Source organism: Triticum aestivum, chromosome 3D (genome assembly GCF_018294505.1).
Source record: "Triticum aestivum cultivar Chinese Spring chromosome 3D, IWGSC CS RefSeq v2.1, whole genome shotgun sequence".
In the NCBI taxonomy this organism is placed as follows: Eukaryota; Viridiplantae; Streptophyta; class Magnoliopsida; order Poales; family Poaceae; genus Triticum; species Triticum aestivum.
Genome location: NC_057802.1, coordinates 29104199 through 29126080, shown reverse-complemented (window position 1 = coordinate 29126080; position 21882 = coordinate 29104199).

Below are 21882 nucleotides of genomic sequence, written 5' to 3'. Positions count from 1 at the left end.
TACATCTCCAACGTATCTATATTTTTTGATTGCTCCATGCTATATTATATTCTGTTTTGGACATTATTGGGCTTTATTATACACTTTTATATTATTTTTTGGACTATATTAACCGGAGGCCCAGCCCAGAATTGCTGTTTTTTTGCCTGTTTCAGAGTTTCACAGAAAAAGGATATCAAACGGAGTCCAAACGGAATGAAACCTTCGGGAACGTGATTTTCGGAACGAATGTGATACAGAGGACTTGGACCCTACGTCAAGACTTCAACCAAGAAGCCACGAGGTAGGGGGGCGCGCCCTCCACCCTCGTGTGCCCCACGTTGCTCCACCGACGTACTCCTTCCTCCTATATATACCTACGTACCCCCAAACTACCAGATATGGAGCGAAAAACCTAATTCCACCGCCGCAACCTTGTATACCCGTGAGATCCCATCTTGGGGCCTGTTCCGGAGCTCCGCCGGAGGGGGCATCGATCACGGAGGGCTTCTACATCAACACCATAGCCTCTCCGATGAAGTGTGAGTAGTTTACCTCAGACCTTCGGGTCCATAGTTATTAGCTAGATGGCTTCCTCTCTCTTTTTGGATCTCAATACAATGTTCTCCCCCTCTCTTGTGGAGATCTATTCGATGTAATCATCTTTTGCGGTGTGTTTGTTGGGACCGATGAATTGTGGGTTTATGATCAAGTTCATCTATGAACAAATTTGAATCTTCTAAATTCTGTTATGTATGATTGGTTATCTTTGCAAGTCTCTTCGAATTATCAGTTTGGTTTGGCCTACTAGATTGATCTTTCTTGCAATGGGAGAAGTGCTTAGCTTTGGGTTCAATCTTGCAGTGTCCTTTCCCAGTGACAGTAGGGGCAGCAAGGCACGTATTGTATTGTTGCCATCGAGGATAACAAGATGGGGTTTATATCATATTGCATGAGTTTATCCCTCTACATCATGTCATCTTGTTTAAAGCATTACTCTGTTCTTATGAACTTAATACTCTAGATGCATGCTGGATAGCGGTCGATGTGTGGAGTAATAGTAGTAGTTGCAGGCAGGAGTCGGTCTACTTGTCTCGGACGTGATGCCTATATACATGATCATACCTAGATATTCTCATAACTATGCTCAATTCTGTCAATTGCTCAACAATAATTTGTTCACCCACTGTAAAATACTTATGCTCTTGAGAGAAGCCACTAGTGAAACCTATGGCCCCCGGGTCTATTTTCCATCATATTAGTCTCCCGACAACAAGCTATTTCTGGCGCCGTTTTTATTTTACTTTCTTTACTTTGCATCTTTATCATAAAAATACAAAAAATATTATCTTATCATATCTATTAGATCTCACTCTCGTAAGTGACCGTGTAGGGATTGACAACCCCTTATCGCGTTGGTTGTGAGGATTTATTTGTTTGTGTAGGTGCGAGGGACTCGTGCGTGGCCTCCTACTGGATTGATACCTTGGTTCTCAAAAACTGAGGGAAATACTTACGCTTCTTTGCTGCATCACCCTTTCCTCTTCAAGGGAAAACCAACGCAGTGCTCAAGAGGTAGCAAGAAGGATTTCTGGCGCCGTTGCCGGGGAGGTCTACGCAAAAGTCAACATACCAAGTACCCATCACAAACCCTTATCTCCCGCATTACATTATTCACCATTTGCCTCTCGTTTTCCTCTCCCCCACTTCACCCTTGCCGTTTTATTCGCCCTCTCTTTTCTGTTCGCCTCTTTTTGTTCGCTTCTTGTTTGCTCGTGTGTTGGATTGCTTGCTTGTCACGATGGCTCTGCCTAATTTGGTGATCTTCACCTTAAGAGGTTGGAAGAGATCGAAGGCAATGTCAGGAGTTTTATGGTCTTACAATTCGAGCATAATAATTTCTTTAGAAACGAGCTTAAGGAACAAAAAAAGCTCTATGAGTTATATGAATAAAGAGCTCGATGATATGTCTAAAGAATTTGATGGTTTGAGATCCCAAATTGCTCATCTTGAGAAGTTAATAGCCGAAATATCGGATAAGCAGGCTACCTTAGTTAATAAGATGGCCGCTAAGCCGGAAAACTTTGAAAATAAAGATGAAGATCTAATAGTTATTGATGTGTCCCCTATCAAATCTTTGTTTTGCAATATGAATCTTAATAATGATGGGACTGAATATGATCCACCTTTACCTAGAAGGCGTTCCAGAAATTCAGAGTTTTTAGATCTTGATGCTAAAATTGATAAAAGTGGGATTGAAGAGATCAAAACATTAGATATTAATGAACCCACTATTTTGGATTTCAAGGAATTTAATTATGATAATTGCTCTTTGATAGATTGTATTTCCTTGTTGCAATCCGTGCTAAATTCTCCTCATGCTTATAGTCAAAATAAAGCCTTTACCAAACATATCGTTGATGCTTTGATGCAATCTTATGAAGAAAAACTTGAGTTGGAAGTTTCTATCCCTAGAAAACTTTATGATGAGTGGGAACCTACTATTAAAATTAAGATTAAAGATCATGAATGCTATGCTTTGTGTGATTTGGGTGCTAGTGTTTCCACGATTCCAAAAACTTTGTGCGATTTGCTAGGTTTCCGTGATTTTGATGATTGCTCTTTAAACTTGCACCTTGCGGATTCCACTATTAAGAAACCTATGGGAAGAATAATGATGTTCTTATTGTAGAAAATAGGAACTATGTGCCCGTAGATTTTATTGTTCTTGACATAGATTGCAATCCTTCATGTCCTATTATTCTTGGTAGACCTTTCCTTAGAACGATTGGTGCAATTATTGATATGAAGGAAGGGAATATTAGATTCCAATTTCCATTAAATAAAGGCATGGAACACTTCCCTAGAAAGAAAATAAAATTACCTTATGAATCTATTATGAGAGCCACTTATGGATTGCCTACCAAAGATGGCAATACCTAGATCTATCCTTGCTTCTATGCCTAGCTAGGGGCGTTAAACGATAGCGCTAGTTGGGAGGCAACCCAATTTTATTTTTAGCTTTTTGCTTCTGTTTAGGAATAAATATTTTTTCTAGCCTCTGGTTAGATGTATTTTTATGTTTTAGTTAGTGTTTGTGCCAAGTTAAACCTATAGGATCTTCTTGGATGATAGTTATTTGATCTTGCAGAAAATTTCAGAAACTTTCTGTTCACGAAAATAATTGTTAAAAATCATCAGAACGTGATAAAATATTGATTCCAATTGCTGCTGATCAATAAACAAATTTTCTAGGCCGTCCTATTTTGGCTGATTTTTTGGAGTTCCAGAAGTTTGCGTTAGTTACAGATTACTACAGACTTGTTCTGTTTTGGACAGATTCTGTTTTTCATGTGTTGTTTGCTTATTTTGATGAATCTATGGCTAGTAAAATAGTTTATAAACCATAGAGAAGTTGGAATACAGTAGGTTTAACACCAATATAAATAAATAATGAGTTCATTACAGTACCTTGAAGTGGTTTTTTGTTTTCTTTCGCTAACGGAGCCCACGAGATTTTCTGCTGAGTTTTGTGTTGTGAAGTTTTCAAGTTTTGGGTGAAAGATTTGATGGATTATGGAACAAGGAGTGGAAAGAGCCTAAGCTTGGGGATGCCCATGGCACCCCCAAGATAATCTAAGGACACCAAAAAGCCAAAGCTTGGGGATGCCCCGGAAGGCATCCCCTCTTTCGTCTACTTCCATCGGTAACTTTACTTGGAGCTATATTTTTATTCACCACATGATATGTGTTTTGCTTGGAGCGTCTTGTATGATTTGATTCTTTATTTTTTAGTTTACCACAATCATATTTGCTGTACACACCTTTTGAGAGAGACACACATGATTCGGAAATTATTAGAATACTCTATGTGCTTCACTTATATCTTTTAGAGCACGGTGGTGGATTTGTTTTATAGAAACTATTGATCTGTCATGCTTCACTTAGATTATTTTGAGAGTCTTAAATAGCATGGTAATTTGCTTAAATAATCCTAATATTCTAGGTATTCAAGATTAGTAAAAACTTTCTTATGAGTGTGTTGAATACTAAGAGAAGTTTGATGCTTGATGATTGTTTTGAGACATGGAGGTGGTGATATCAAAGTTGTGCTACTTGAGTAGTTGTGAATTTGAGAAATACTTGTGTTGAAGTTTGCAAGTCCCGTAGCATGCACGTATGGTAAACGTTATGTAAAAAATTTGAAACATGAGGTGTTCTTTGATTGTCCTCCTTATGAGTGGCGGTCGGGGACGAGCGATGTTCTTTTCCTACCAATCTACCCCCCTAGGAGCATGCGCGTAGTGCTTGGTTTTTGATGACTTGTAGATTTTTGCAATAAGTATGTGAGTTCTTTATGACTAGTGTTGAGTCCATGGATTATACGCATTCTCACCTTTGCATCATTGCTAGCCTCTTCGGTACCGTGCATTGCCCTTTCTCACATTGAGAGTTGGTGCAAACTTCGCCGGTGCATCCAAACCCCGTGATATGATACGCTCTTTCACACATAAACCTCCTTATATCTTCCTCAAAACAGCCACCATACCTACCTATTATGGCATTTCCATAGCCATTCCGAGATATATTGCCATGCAACTTTCCACCGTTATCATGACACGTTCATCATTGTCATATTGCTTTGCATGATCATGTAGTTGACATAGTATTTGTGGCAAAGCCACCGTTCATAATTATTTCATACATGTCACTCTTGGTTCATTGCATATCCCGGTACACCGCCGGAGGCATTCATATAGAGTCATACTCTGTTCTAGTATCGAGTTGTAATCATTTAGTTGTAAATAAATAGAAGTGTGATGATCATCATTTTCTAGAGCATTGTCCCAAGTGATGAATAAAAAAAAGAGAGAGAAAGGCCATAAAAAAAGAGAAGGCCCAAAACAAAGAGAGAAAAAGAGAGAAGGGACAATATTACTATCCTTTTACCACACTTGTGCTTCAAAGTAGCACCATAATCTTCATGATAGAGAGTCTCTTGTTTTGTCACTTTCATATACTAGTGGGAATTTTTCATTATAGAACTTGGCTTGTATATTCCAACAATGGGCCTCCTCAAGTGCCCTAGGTCTTCGTGAGCAAGCAAGTTGGATGCACACCCACTTAGTTTCTTTTGTTGAGCTTTCATATATTTATAGCTCTAGTGCCTCCGTTGCATGGCAATCCCTACTGATTAGCCTCGTTGATGTGAGACTTTCTCCTTTTTTGTCTTCTCCACATAACCCCCATCATCATATTCTATTCCACCCATAGTGCTATATCCATGGCTCACGCTCATGTATTGCGTGAAGGTTGAAAAAGTTTGAGATTACTAAAGTATGAAAGAATTGCTTGGCTTGTCATCGGGGTTGTGCATGATGAGAGCATTCTTGTGTGACGAAAATGGAGCATGACTAAACTATATGATTTTGTAGGGATGAACTTTCTTTGGCCATGTTATTTTGAGAGGACATAATTGCTTAGTTAGTATGCTTGAAGTATTATTATTTTTATGTCAATATTGAACTTTTATCCTGAATCTTTCGGATCTGAATATTCATACCATAATTAAGAAGAATTACATTGAAATTATGCCAAGTAGCATTCCACATCAAAAATTCTGTTTTTATCATTTACCTACTCTCGAGGACGAGCAAGAATTAAGCTTGGGGCTGCTTGATACGTCTCCAACGTATCTATAATTTTTGATTGCTCCATGCTATATTATATTTTGTTTTGGACATTATTGGGCTTTATTATACACTTTTATATTATTTTTGGGACTAACCTATTAACCGGAGGCCCAGCCCAGAATTGCTGTTTTTTTTGCCTATTTCAGAGTTTCACAGAAAAAGAATATCAAACGGAGTCCAAACGGAATGAAACCTTCGGGAACGTGATTTTCGGAACGAACGTGATCCAGAGGACTTGGACCCTACGTCAAGACTTCAACCAGGAAGCCACGAGGTAGGGGGGCGCGTCTACCCCCTGGGCACGCCCTCCACCCTCGTGGGCCCCATGTTGCTCCACCGACGTACTCCTTCCTCCTATATATACCTACGTACCCCCAAACTACCAGATACGGAGCCAAAAAACCTAATTCCACCGCCGCAACCTTCTATACCCGTGAGATCCCATCTTGGGGCCTGTTCCGGAGCTCCACTGGAGGGGGCATCGATCATGGAGGGCTTCTACATCAACACCATAGCCTCTCCGATGAAGTGTGAGTAGTTTACCTCAGACCTTCGGGTCCATAGTTATTAGCTAGATGGCTTCCTCTCTCTTTTTGGATCTCAATACAATGTTCTCCCCCTCTGTTGTGGAGATCTATTCGATGCAGTCTTCTTTTGCGGTGTGTTTGTTGGGACTGATGAATTGTGGGTTTATGATCAAGTTTATCTATGAACAATATTTGAATCTTCTGAATTATTTTATGTATGATTTGTTATCTTTGCAAGTCTCTTTGAATTATCAGTTTGGTTTGGCCTACTAGATTGATCTTTCTTGCAATGGGAGAAGTGCTTAGCTTTGGGTTCAATCTTGCGGTGTCCTTTCCCAGTGACAGTAGGGCAGCAAGGCACATATTTTATTGTTGCCATCGAGGATAACAAGATGGGGTTTATATCATATTGCATGAGTTTATCCCTCTACATCATGTCATCTTGCTTAAAGCATTACTTTGTTCTTGTGAACTTAATACTCTAGATGCATGCTGGATAGCGGTCAATGTGTGGAGTAATAGTAGTAGATGCAGGCAGGAGTTGGTCTACTTGTCTCGGACGTGATGCCTATATCCATGATCATACCTAGATATTCTATAACTATGCTCAATTCTATCAATTGCTCAACAGTAATTTGTTCACCCACTGTAAAATACTTATGCTCTTGAGAGAAGCCACTAGTGAAACCTATGGCCCCCGGGTCTATTTTCCATCATATTAATCTCCCGACAACAAGCTATTTCTGGCGCCGTTTTTATTTTACTTTCTTTACTTTGCATCTTTATCATAAAAATACCAAAAACATTATCTTATCATATCTATCAGATCTCACTCTCGTAAGTGACCGTGTAGGGATTGACAACCCCTTATCGTGTTGGTTGCAAGGATTTATTTGTTTGTGTAGGTGCGAGGGACCCGTGCGTGGCCTCCTACTGGATTGATACCTTGGTTCTCAAAAACGGAGGGAAATACTTACGCTACTTTGCTGCATCACCCTCTCCTCTTCAAGGGAAAACTAACGCAGTGCTCAAGAGGTAGCACCGCCCTCCACCCTCGTAGACGCCTCGTGTCCTTCCCAGACTGCTTCTTATTTTCCTATTGTCTTAAATATTCCAAAACGGAGAAGAATTACCATTAGAACTGTTTTGGAGTCGGTTTACTTACCGTACCACATACCTATTCCTTTTCGGAGTCTGAAACGTTATGGAAAGTGTCCGTTATGTACTCCTCCGGGGTTATGGTTTCAATAACATTAGTTTCAACATTTATAGGATTACCTGAGATATAATGTTTGATCCTTTGACCGTTCACCACCTTCGGATTTGTACCTTCGAAGTTGTTGATTTTTATGGCATCGGAATGATAGACCTCCTCGATAACGTAAGGCCCTTCCATTTAGAGAGAAGTTTTCCTGCAAAAAATCTTAAACGAGAGTTGAATAGCAACACATAATCTCCTACATTAAACTCACGCTTTTGTATCCTTTTGTCATGCCATCTTTTAACTCTTTCTTTAAACAGTTTGGCATTCTCATAAGCTTGGGTTCTCCATTCATCAAGTGAGCTAATGTCAAATAGCCTCTTCTCACCGGCAAGTTTGAAATCATAATTGATCTCTTTAATGGCCCGATATGCCTTATGTTCTAGTTCGAGAGGTAAGTGACATGCTTTTCCATAAACCATTTTATATGGAGACATACCCATAGGATTTTTATATGCAGTTCTATAGGCCCATAGTGCATCATCAAGTTTCTTGGACCAATTCTTTCTAGATCTATTAACAGTCTTTTGCAAAATTAATTTAAGCTCTCTATTGCTCAATTCTACTTGACCACTAGACCGTGGGTGGTATGGAGATGCAATTCTATGATTAACATCATACTTAGCAAGCATTTTACGAAAAGCACCATGAATAAAATGTGAACCACCATCAGTCATTAAATATCTAGGGACTCCAAACCTTAGGAAAATAACTTCTTTAAGCATCTTAATAGAGGTGTTATGATCATCACTACTAGTTGGAACAGCTTCTACCCACTTAGTATCGTAATCAATAGCAACCAAAATATGAGTATAGCCATTAGAGGAAGGAAACGGTCCCATATAATCAAAGCCCCAAACATCAAATGTTTCGATAACAAGTGAATAGTTCAGAGGAATTTCTTGACGTCTACTAATATTACCAATCCTTTGACATTCATCACAAGACAAGACAAACTTATGAGCATCCTTGAAGAGAGTAGGCCAATAAAAACCGGATTGCAATACCTTATGTGCAGTTCTATCTCCAGCGTGGTGTCCTCCATAAGCTTCAGAGTGACACTTGCGTAGGATCTGTTCCTGTTCATGCTCAGGTATGCAACGTCTAATAACACCATCTACTCCTTCTTTATAAAGGTGTGGGTCATCCCAGAAGTAATGTCTTAAATCATAGAAAAACTTTTTGTTTTGTTGGTATGTGAAACTGGGTGGTATAAATTTAGCAACAATGTAATTAGCAAAATCAGCATACCATGGAGCAGTACGAGAAGCATTTATGACAGCTAATTGTTCATCAGGAAAGCTATCATCTATAGGTAGTGGGTCATCAAGAACATTCTCTAACCTAGACAAGTTGTCTGCAACGGGGTTCTCAGCTCCCTTTCTATCAATAATATGCAAATCAAATTCTTGTAATAGGAGAACCCATCTAATAAGTCTAGGTTTAGCATCTTTCTTTTCCATAAGATATTTAATAGCAGCATGATCAGTGTGAACAGTTACTTTGGAATCAACAATATAAGGTCGGAACTTATCACAGGCAAAAACAACTGCTAAAAATTCTTTTTCAGTAGTAGCATAATTTCTCTGGGCACTGTCTAGAGTTTTACTAGCATATTAAACAACATTTAATTTCTTATCAACTCTTTGTCCTAGAATAGCACATACAGCATAATCACTAGCATCGCACATAATTTCAAAGGGTAAATTCCAATCAGGTGGCTGAACAATAGGTGCAGAAATCAATGCTTTCTTAAGTATTTCAAATGCTTCTACACAATCATCATCAAAGATAAAAGTAACATCTTTTTCTAGGAGGTTAGTCAGAGGCCTAGAAATTTTTGAGAAGTCCTTAATGAACCTCCTATAAAAACCGGCATGACAAAGGAAACTTCTTATACCTTTAATGTCCTTGGGACACGGCATCTTTTCAATAGCATCAACTTTAGGTTTATCAACTTCAATACCTCTTTCAGAAATTTTATGCCCCAAGACAATACCTTCATTAACCATAAAGTGGCACTTCTCCCAATTCAAGAAAAGATTAGTTTCTTCACATCTCTAACAAACTCGATCAAGGTTGCTCAAGCAATCATCAAAAGAAGTTCCATATACGGAGAAATCATCCATGAAAACCTCAACAATCTTTTGAACAAAATCAGAGAATATAGCCATCATGCATCTTTGAGAGGTAGCAGGTGCATTGCATAAAACAAAAGGCATACGTCTATAAGCAAAGGTACCGAAAGGGCAAGTAAAAGTGGTCTTTTCTTGATCCTCTTTTGACACAGGTATTTGAGAGAAACCAGAATAACCATCTAGAAAGCAAAAATGTGTATGTTTGGATAGTCTTTCTAGCATTTGATCAATAAAAGGTAAAGGGTAATGATCCTTTTTAGTAGCTTTATTTAATTTGCGAAAATCAATTACCATCCTATAACCTGTAACAATTCTTTGTGGGATCAATTAATCTTCACTACAAAAAAAGACACATCCGTGACATTTTGGGCCGAACGAAATTTTTTTCTGTCATACTTATGACACTTCTATGACGATAATTGTGACAAAACCCGGTATCATCATAGATGTGGTGGGCTCCTACTTCTATGACAAAAAATCATGACAGAAAATGGGCTTTTCGTCCTGGGCGGGCCGGAGACACAGCTGCATGACATTCTTTGGGCCGTCCATGACGGAAAAAACCGTGGTAGAAGCGAGGGCGAGGAAAATATCGGGGTGTTCCCGGTTACGGTGGGTGGTCGGGGCTGAGCGATGCACGTTTCTCTCGTACACGCACGCGCGTGGGTGCGAGGCGTTGGGCCCTAACTGAACCCGAGCGGTTGCACTGCAGGCTACGCGTTACTGAACCCGAGCGATCGATCGATGGCTGTTAACTGAACCCGATCGAGCGATTCCTTTGCTACTGCTGCTAACTGAAGCCGATCGATGCTGCCTCTAGATGAACAGTGAGCATTGATGGGGGGGTTTGGATGAACAGTTCCCGGTGGGGGTGGATGAACAGGACCCCGTGGTGTTGCCTCTGGATGAACAGGACCCCGATCGATCGAGCCGGTTGGGGTTGGATGAACAGGACCCCGTGGAGGGCTGGATGAACAGGACCACCCCGTGGAGGGCTGGATGAACAGTAGACATTGGAGGGCTGGATGAACAGTAGCCCGTGGAGGGGTGGTTGAATAGGAGCCCGTGGAGAGGGCTGGTTGAACAGTAGCCGGTGGAGTAGCGTGCGGTGGAGGCTGGATGAACAGGAGCCCGTGGATGAACAGTCGCAGGTGGAGGCTGGAGGAGGTCGACGGTGGATGAACAATAGCCCATGGAGGCTGGAGGGGGTCGACGGTGGAGATGAACAGTATCCCGTGGAGTCCCGTTTTGCGGTACGCCACACCCCTCCCGATGAACAGGACCCCCGTTTCAACCGTAGCGCTCCAACACAAGTCCGTTTCTTCCGTTTTGCGGTACGCCACACCCCTCCGGATCAACAGGACCCCCGTTTCGACCGTAGGAGGTCTGTTTCCTCCATTTTGCGGTACGCCAGACCCCTCCCGATGAACAGTATCCCGTTTCGAACGTGGATGGTCGAACACAAGGCCGTTTGCTCCGTTCTGCGGTACGCCAGGCCTAGTTTCCATCGGCTGTTCCGTCCAAGCCCTCCCGATGAACATGACGACGCATTCCGTTCCGACCCAGCCGGTTGGCTCCCCATGAACACGACGACGATGCTGTTTCTCAATTCCGACTCAGCCATGTACATGAGCCCTGGCCGTACGTATGCGCGAGTAGGCGTTCGAGACCCCAACCGTATGTACGTACGTGGCCGTATTTTATTTCTTGCACACTGGTCGTTGTACGTAAGTGTACATGCTACGTGCGCGCCTCTACATCGACAAGTATGTACGTACACGTTCGCGACCAGAATGACAACACTACGTACGCTTCGACCAGGTGGATCCCGACTGTCAGGCACTTCCTTCCGTGCGAAGATGTAGCTAGTGGGTCCCAGCAATCAGGGGGGCGAATCATTTTTTTGCTCGGATGCACTTCCTTGCGTGCGAAGATGTAGCTGGGGGTCCCAGCAGTCAAGGGGGAAACGTTTTTTTCACGAAATACGGTGGCCCGTCCGATGGGTCCCTGCTGTCAGGTGGAGGAATAACTATTTTGCGCGTAATAAGGAGGCACTTCCTTGCGGCCGCCGTGGGCCCAGCTGTCAGCCTCTCCACGTACAGTACTCTTCCGGTGGAAGTTGTTCCTTGACCACGTTGACCATGCCGCGCAGAGAGCACCAGCGCGGTGGACGACGGCGAGGCCTAGGAAGGGGACGACGCGGAGCCGGGGAAGACGCGGCCGTGGAAGCCCGCGCGGAGAGGAGTACGAGGGTTCACTGGTTCGGCTTCGGTGTGAGGCTACCGTCGCCGCAGGGCCTGGCCAGCGATGGGAATAGTAGGGGGCGGTGAGGCCTCCGTGACAGCACAGCCAGCCACGGGAGGCAGGAGCATGCGGCACGACCAGCGCTGCTTTGGGCGGCTGGAGCAAGAAGACCAGAGGTTGAAGAAGCACTACGGCCGTTGGATGGAAATCGTACGATCACTGGAGCTAGAATCGTTCATATTGACTAAGTTGACAAAGCACTCCTTCCCCGTCAACTTCGTAGGCCCACAAGTCAGCCTCCCACCAAGGTGGGTCCCAACTAGCAGGGGGAGTATTCATTTTTTTGTGCGTAATAAGGAGGCACTTCCGGTGGGTCCGAGCTGACAGCGGGGGGAACGTTTTTTCACAAAATACGGTGGCCCGTCCGGTGGGTCCCTGCGATCAGGTGGAGGAATAATTATTTTCCGCGTAATAAGGAGGCACTTCCTTGCGGCTGCTGTGGACCCAGCTGTCAGCCTCTCCACGTACAGTACTCTTCCGATGGAAGTCGTTCCTTGACCATGTTGACCATGCCGCGCCGAGAGCACCAGGGCGGTGGACGACGGCGAGGCCTAGGAAGGGGACGACGCGGAGCCGGGGAAGACGCGACAGTGGAAGCCCACGCGGAGAGGAGTACGAGGGTCACTGGTTCGGCTGCGGTGTGAGGCTGCCGTCGCCGCAGAATAACAGGGGGTGTGGGTGAGTAGAGGGATGGCCTGGCCAGCGGTGGGAGTAGTAGGGGGCGGTGAGGCCTCCGCGGCATCACAGTCGGCCACGGGAGGCAGGAGCACTCGGCACGACCAGCGCTGGTTTGGGCGGCTGGAGCAAGAAGACCAGAGGTTGAAGAAGCACTACGGCCGTTGGATGGACATCGTACGGTCACTGGAGCTAGAATCGTTCATATTGACTAAGTTGACAAAGCCCTCCGTCCCCATCAACTTAGTAGGCCCAAAAGTCAGCCTCCCACCAAGGTGGGACCCAGCTAGCAGGGGGAGTATTCATTTTTTGTGTGTAATAAGGAGGCACTTCCGCTGGGTCCGAGCTGACAGCGGGGGGAACATTTTTTTCACGAAATACGGTGGCCCATCCGGTGGGTCCCAACAGTTAGGGGGGAAACATTTTTTCACAAAATACGGTGGCCCGTCCGGTGGGTCCCTGCTGTTAGGTGGAGGAATCATTAGTTTCCGCGTAATAAGGAGGCACTTCCTTGCTGCGGCCGTGGACCCAGCTGTCAGCCTCTCCACGTACTGTACACTTCCGATGGAAGTTGTTCCTTGACCACGTTGACCACGCCGCGTTCCGTCGCATGCATGCGTCCATGGGCGTGGTGCGTCCCCACTGTCAGCATCTCACATACAGTCATCTTCCGATGACTCTCGGTTGTTGACCACGTTGACCACACTTTGCCGAGCGCACCAAGGCCGGTGGATGACGGCGAGGCCCCAGACTGGAACGGCCCGGAGATGGGGAAGACGGGGCAGTGGAGTCGCAGATGGAGAGGAGTGGGAAACTTGACTGGTTCAGGTGCATGGCAGCACAACCGCGGTGCCCCCCACGGGAGACAGGAGCAAGAACAGAGGTTGAAGAAGGAGCACGGCTGTTGGATTAACATCCAACGGTCCAGCTGCTAGAATCATTTGTTGATTAAGTTGACAAAGCCCTGCGTACATGTCCGCTTAGTAGGCCCACAAGTCAGCCACCAAATCTGACGGGTCCCAGCTGTCAACGAGAGGAATAATTTTTTCGCATAACAAGGAGGCACTTCCTTCCGTGCGAAGATACAACCGGTGGGTCCCAGCTGTCAGGTGGAGGAAACATTTTTTTCAGCTTAATAAGGAGGACCTTTCCTTGCATGTGACCATGGACCTCGTGGGTCCTAGCTGTCAGGCTCTCCACGTACAGTCCTCGTCCGATGACTCTCGTTTGTTGACCATGCCGCACCGAGCGCAGCGAGGCGGTGGACGACGGCGAGGCCCCGGACGGGAAAGACTCAGAGATGGGAAGACGCGGCAGTGGAGTCACAGATTGAGTGCAGGAGAAGGGTTATAACTGGTTCTGGTGTGGCGTGGGGCTGCAGTCGGTGGAGAATAACAGGAGGTGTGGAGGGGTGGAGGGATAGCCTGGCCGGCGGTGGGGTAGCGCTTCATAGCGATGCGTGCTAAGCAGAGCTGCTAGCCGCCGGAGGCCGGACCAGGCGGTCCCGGCGACGCTGGAGGAAGAAGACGAGAGATTGAAGGTGCATGCCGACCAAGTTGACAACGCCCTGGGTAGGCTTCAACGACCTATTGGCCCACATGTCAGCCTGCAAAAATGTGGCATATATTTAACCCATGTTTTCTAGAATGTATAGTCCATTTGCTGGGCTGGGTGAACAAATAATTTCGCGTCAATGTGGCCCATTTATATTATCTAAGAAATCCCAGCCCATTTGCACTTCCTTCAAATACATGAATTAGCTGGGCTCGTTATATATATATTGTTATGTTAGAAGGAGCAATTAATATCAAAAAATAAACCGGAGAGGCACATTTTTTATATACATAATTAAGAAATTAGCGAGTTATTGCTCAAAATAAAAATGAGCGCGTTATTATTACATTGGTCCTTAAAATCTTCGCAAGCTTTTGTACGCAATCACCAGGATTTTCCTTGCCTGTGAGTCAAAGACAACCAGGATTTTCCTTGCCAAGTTCTGTTAAACATTTACTTTTATAAGTTAATAACACGTGGGATGTTTTTATAATGTATATATAAGTCTCTATAAAATATAAGATAATAGTAATAATATAAATATATATAATGTGGTTAAAAAATACATTGGGCTGCCGATCTTTAAGAAAAATCCCATAGGCCGGTATGGACCTCAAAAAATAAGTTGAAACCACTGTCACCATATGTCATGGGCTACGCATGTTAAAATACAAAACCTAGGCCTAGCTGATACTTGTTCGCCCTCTGGAAAAAAATGATACCAGATCCCCGAGCGAACTAGATTAAAAAGGGGGCCGGCGGCACGACTGAAGAAGCACATCAGGAGCGATTTTTTTTCTTCAGTGGATGGCTCTCGATGGCGTTTTTTACTTGCCTCTGCACCATACAACTTGTATTTTTAGCCTTCCAGTCCGTGGTGGACCAGCAGCCCATTTGCTGGGCGGGCCAACCTACAGAAACCAGCACTCGATTTTTCATCAAGCCCCCAAAACAACGCAGTACTATGTTTGTTTTGAGGCCGAAAACATTACGGCATGGGTTGAGCGGGGGAGGGGGCAAGACAGAGCAAAAAGATTAAAAAGAGCTGATGCGCTGTTGCTACCCTAACAAAGCAGGTGCAATTCTTCTCGGGAAGAAGGTGTGCCGTTGACACCCACACATCACATACCCCACAGTAGGCATACTAACAAGTTCACACACAAGTACAACAGAAAAGGTAAACATTCGTAGCAAACTCAGGTTCATAGGACACATTCATATTCATAGCCAACATTCACTATCAACAACTCAAAAGATTCATATATACACAAGTTCAGCATGTCTATGGATCCAAATGATTGATAGATCACACAATAATATTCATAGATAATTCACAAAAATATTCAGATATACACATGTTCAGTATGTTTACGCATCCAAATGATTGAGATCACAGCCAATATGATCCATGGACGAACTTTAATTACCTAGGGTACAGACTGGTGAATTAATGCTTGTACGAGTAAACTTTCGAGTACATAAGAGGCAACACAGACAATCTGAACTTTGCTAATAGGTTTATCCTCAAATAGTGGCCTCGTGCCGAGGGAGGTTTGAGCAACTTGGCCACTACTTTCATCCAACTAGTTTACTGGCTCATCTTGGTCCTGTAGCTCGCCAAAATTCTACATTGCAGACGAGAAAGGAGGCGATTGAGAAAATGAACCACCCAAATTTTTTGTGCAGTTCAACTGAAATGGAGCATCCCTGGCGTGCAGACTGATTAAGTGCCAGATGAATATACGCGTCAACCAACTTGTCTGGAATCTTTAGACTCCATGCCGTACAGTTCGCTACCATATGTGCCGATAACCGAAAGGCACAAGTTGGGACCAAAGACTGGACTGTGTTTTTCTGGGCTATGCGCCAAGGAATATTTTGGGCGTTCACTCTCCTAATACTTGGAGTTTGACAATTGGTTCACGCTGGTTGATACTCGAATGAATATAGGCACTTCTTCTTGTCAACATCGATGCTTGTCTGAGTGAACTTTGGAGTACATAGCAGCAGCATAAGTACCTGTCCATTTGATCTTTTTGTGCAGTTCTACTGATCACCCGATGCAATGATTTTCCTGCGAGTTCAGGCTCCAAGTTACTCCTTTATGAAATCGGCAAACAGTAGCACAATACCAAATTACCAATACATATGACAAGCAGAATAATCAGGATAAAGACCAGTACCAACCTGTGTGAGGTAGCATATCAATTACTATTTCCTTTGACTGGAAGATGAGATAAGCCAAGCGACTGACAGCAAAGGAAGAATGCAAGCCAAGATTAGCGACTAACATGAAAGGAAGGAAGCTGTTGAGGCAATGAAGCACCCAAAGTTTTTGTGCAGTTCCACCAAAATCGAGCATCCCTATTGGCAGATATATTGAGAGAGTGAGATTATTGTAATAGTGGGACTAGTTGATGAAACATACACTAACACATAGAAGCACCCTCATTATCTTAATGGGTAAAGTTAGCATTCCCTCGCTGCTCCACCACATGATTCACCTCCATAGACAAACATACACACGTACATGATTCAGCATAGGGTGCTACTAAAGATTTGTTTAACTCCGACAGGAAAATTAGGCAGCAATAAATTAGTGGTACTTAAGTACTCCTAATTAATTAAGTGAGACAGCAGAAGTGGAAGGGCTCCCTGGAGGATCGTCTCACATGTAAGGTAGTCATTGCCGGAGCCCTTGAATGGCCTCGACTGAGGCCTCTGGCTTCAGCAAGATAGCCTTGTCACTGTTTACTCTTCTTCTCTTCTTCCTCTTCATGCTCTGTTTCACATTCTCCTCACCAGTTGGTGAAACCAAGTACATGATTGGCCTTCTATTTCAGAATTGGTTTTGTCAGTGAGGGAGTACAAGTGTAGTAGTAAAAAATAGCATTATTTTCTCATGGCAGTCGCAAAAAAGAGATGAACACATGCATTAAATATCATTCTTACCTAAAGGAAGGTTATGGTGCCAATATGGATGATGAGGATTGGAACACAGATCTCCCTTTGTGCAGTTCCACCGAAATGAACCAACTGTTCCATTCAGACATTCCAGTTAAACAACACAAAAATCACTTCTTTTAAGAAGAGTTTTGTGCAGTGCACCAAAAGGTCACAACAGCAACCAGGTGAAATGGATATCCCTGTTTGCACAAAAAGCTACAGAGGAAACAGTCAGAGTCTCAAACAATTATAGGCAAAAACATTTGGCTAAACTTGTCATATCTTATAACAGTGGCATGGCTTCATTTTTACCAGGGGCATTAGATTAAGAACAACTAAATATTTGGTATAAGGGCATGGGACAGTGGGTGCACCAGCAGTCCAGCACCATGTACCTAAACATGGGCATAAAGTGGTGATTCATAGTTTGTTGCCCCGAGAAACAAACATCCAAGAAACATATCTGGGTTGGTCCCATTTTTGTTCACTCTAGCCACCTACTCCTATGTGTGGATAGCAAATCTAGTCCTGGTCATACCACTGTGTACAGCGTTACCCCTATATTTCCCTTTTCGACCAAGAGACCGGTTGGATGACCAGTCTGTACTACTTTCACCCCCTTTCCTTCCTGTTTGTACCAAGTCCGATGTACTACATACTAAATTCCCCCACCCCCACTTTATTTCTTGTTTGAACCAAGTAGAATATTCGACTCCATGAAGTAGCTTTACCTCTAACAATAGAAAAAAGGTGACGTTGGACCATCCGATCGAGAGGGGCTGGGAGGTAGAAAATGATGCACATGCAATGATGTAGCAAGCTGGGGAAGTAGAGCTAAGGAGGTTTCGAAGGAAGATATACCTGAAGGTCGTTGGGATGTGGATAGGTGGGCGGCGGGAGGCCGGATCTGCCCACACTAGGGCAACGACGAAGGGATCGGAGGACCTCCCGCGCTGGCGCTCGGCCAGAGATAACGGTGCGGCCGGCAGTGGGTCTCCTCCCTCGCTGTCGATGACGGCCTAAACACTGCCCCTCGTCCCCTTCACCGGCAGAGGGGATACGTTCGGATCTGTAACCAGCGGTGACGATAGAAAGACAGTGGTTTTTGAAGGGAGAAAGACAGTGTTACCACCCCTATCTTGTTTAGATCTGGAGAGGATGAGAGTGTGTGAATAGAGCAACCCTAGCAAGCAAGCGCGGAGGCTCCGGCCTATATACGTAGTGGGGTAGTTTTTCTTTTTCACTCCATCAAAACAATCGTTTAAAATTGTGTACTACATGTCAGGTCGCCGTTTTTTAGTTGTTGATTGTTTTTTGAGATAGCTACCCACTTGTTCCAAGTGGTGTTACGGTGTGCCAGGTCGCACTTTGTATCGTTCAAGTCTAGTACAAGTCCCTCCATTAAATGAACAACCACCCCCTCGTAAAAATTGTGAACAAGCCCACAGCTAAAATTATCGGAAACGTGGGTTGCCCCAACATGCATTATTATTTATATTTTCTACTCTCTCCGTTCCTAAATATAAGTCTTTTTTATTAGCCACACCTAAGACAAGATTTTTTTATTAGCAGTGAACCCCACATGTCATAGACACAAAAAGTGTGGCAAGATTCCCTTAGGCAAGCCAAAGTGTGTCTAACAATTTGAGCAACTCAAGTTAGGCAAGTGTGGCAAGTGTGGGAAAAATAATGTGGCAACATAAGACAAACATAGTCACAATCCAAACAGCCCCGTAATTTTTTGTGACATGCATGAAAATTTGGTTAGTTCAATTTATAGTCAAAATTTGGCAAGGTGCATCAAATCAACACATGCAATTATCAAAAGGGAAGTCACGGCATGCATGCATGCGTTGTACTCCATCCGTTTCCAAATATAAGTCTTTTTAGAGATTGCAACAAGTGACTACATACGAAGCAAAATATGTCTACATACATCCGTCTGTTGTAGTCCATTTGAAATGTGTAAAAAGACTTATATCGAGTGCAGTGCTTTGATGTGTCGCGTCTACTCGTACAAGACCGAGAAGTTTAATTACTACAACGCCCTCTCCCTCGCGGACTGAGCTCCGGTGCCTTAACTGCACCTGCCTTTGGCTGCATGACAGGTGTGCTAACCACCTGTTGGGCCCACCTGTCATAGACGCAAAGGCAGGAGTAGTAAGTCAATGAAGCTGCGTCCCTCCCTCGCGCATCAGCGTGGTGGCTGGCAGGACTACTAGGAGCTTTCGCTACACGCTTCTTGACGGCGGCGAACTTGCGGATGGAGTTGACCATCATGTCGTCCATGCGAGAGGCGAAGCCGGCGTTGGTGAGGGCTACGACGCCGGCGGTCGCCAGCACCGTCTGGAAACGCTACGCGGTGCGAGGCTGCAGGCCGGCGCCTTGGATGATTTGGCACAACCGACTGCCGCTCGCGTCCATCGCCTCCATAGGTGGTTCTGGCTTCTGGTCACTTGGTCTTGGATTGGAGTGAGCAGTGTTGCGCAGAGACTAAGGAGTAGATGGATTGGAGTGGTGGGGCGCCTTTATATGAGAATCCAAACTCTGTTGCATTCACATCGTGCTGGCTCTATTCTGCTTCTCCAATTAATTCCCTCTGCATGTAATTTGAGGATGCATCATTGACCATTCAACGTCTCGGGAACCGCTACCCTCTCCGTCCTTGGCATTCAAGCACCTATGGAGGCGACTGCCGCTCACATCTATCGCGTGTCAGGAGACGTTCCCGTCAACGACGAGGTGCCTATGGTGACTTCGTAAATTTCAAGATGATAGTAAGTATACTCAATATTGTGCACCGCGGCCAAGGCCGAGAGGAAAACGAGAGAACTACTTATTTATTTACGGTGTAGATTCACTCATTTTGCTCCATATGTACTCCGTCTCGGTGTAGTCTAGTCACTTGTTGAAATCTCTAGAAAGGCAAATACTCCTTTCTGGTTTATAGGGCTATACTAGCAAGTACTACAATAGTGGGCTCACATAGCAATTTTGTCTCATGCAAGAGCCTGGCTATATGCGTGCTCCAAGGTTCGCAACTGCCACATTCGGGTTGCACTTGGCTCTTCGCCTCTTTGAGAAGACGAACAATGATGTTACTACTACTGCTTCTACAGTATGGAATCCACTGCTGCATGTCCGTCCACCGCGAGCGGGAGGGATAGCTTGTTGTAGTACTATAAGCAAAAGCCTGTCCCCGTCTGCAAGCCATGATGACCCACAAGTATAGGGGATCTATCATAGTCCTTTTGATAAGTAAGAGTGTCAAACCCAACGAGGAGCAGAAGGAAATGACAAGCGGTTTTCAGTAAGGTATTCTCTGCAAGCACTGAAATTATAGGTAACAGATAGTTTTGTGATAAGGTAATTTGTAACGAGTAACAAGTAACAAGTGTAAATAAAGTGCAGCAAGATGGCCGAATCCTTTTTGTAGCAAAGGACAAGCCTAGACAATTTCTTATATGAAGGAAAACGCTCCCGAGGACACATGGGAATTATCGTGAAGCTAGTTTTCATCATGTTCATATGATTCGCGTTCGGTACTTTGATAATTTGATATGTGGGTGGACCGGTGCTTGGGTGATGTCCTTACTTGGACAAGCATCCCACTTATGATTAACCCCTATTGCAAGCATCCGCAACTACAAAAGAAGTATTAAGGTAAACCTAACCATAGCATGAAACATATGGATCCAAATCAGCCCCTTACGAAGCAACACATAAACTAGGGTTTAAGCTTCTGTCACTCTAGCAACCCATCATCTACTTATTACTTCCCAATGCCTTCCTCTAGGCCCAAATAATGGTGAAGTGTCATGTAGTCGACGTTCACATAACACCACTAGAGGAGAGACAACATACATCTCATCAAAATATCGAACGAATACCAAATTCACATGACTACTAATAGCAAGACTTCTCCCATGTCCTCAGGAACAAACGTAACTACTCACAAATCATATTCATGTTCATAATCAGAGGGGTATTAATATGCATAATGGATCTGAACATATGATCTTCCACCAAATAAACCAACTAGCATCAACTCCAAGGAGTAATCAACACTACTAGCGACCCACAAGTACCAATCTGAGGCTTTGGGACAAAGATTGGATACAAGAGATGAACTAGGGTTTGAGAGGAAATGGTGCTGGTGAAGATGTTGATGGAGATTGATCCCCTCCCGATGAGAGGAGTGTTGGTGATGACGATGGCGATGATTTCCCCCTCCCGGAGGGAAGTTTCCCCGGCAGAACAGCTCTGCCGGAGCCCTAGATTGGTTCCGCCAAGGTTCTGCCTTGTGGCGGCGGAGTTTCTTCCCGAAAGCTTGCTTCTGATTTTTCCTCGGACGAAAGACTTCATATAGCAGTAGATGGGCACCGGAGGCCTGCCTGGGGGCCCACGAGTCAGGGGCGCGCCCAGGGGGGTAGGGCGCGCCTCCCACCCTCGTGGCCAGGGTGTGGCCCCCCTCTGGTATTTTCTTCGCTTAGTATTTTTTATAATTTCCAAAAATGACTTCCGTGAAGTTTCATGACTTTTGGAGTTGTGCAGAATAGGTCTCTAATATTTGCTCCTTTTCCAGCCCAGAATTCCAGCTGCCGGCATTCTCCTTCTTCATGTAAACCTTGTAAAATAAGAGAGAATAGGCATAAGTATTGTGACATAATGTGTAATAACAGTGCATAATGCAATAAATATCGATATAAAAGCATGATGAAAAATGGACGTATCAACTCCCCCAAGCTTAGACCTCGCTTGTCCTCAAGCGGAAGCCGATAACGATAAATATGTCCACATGTTTA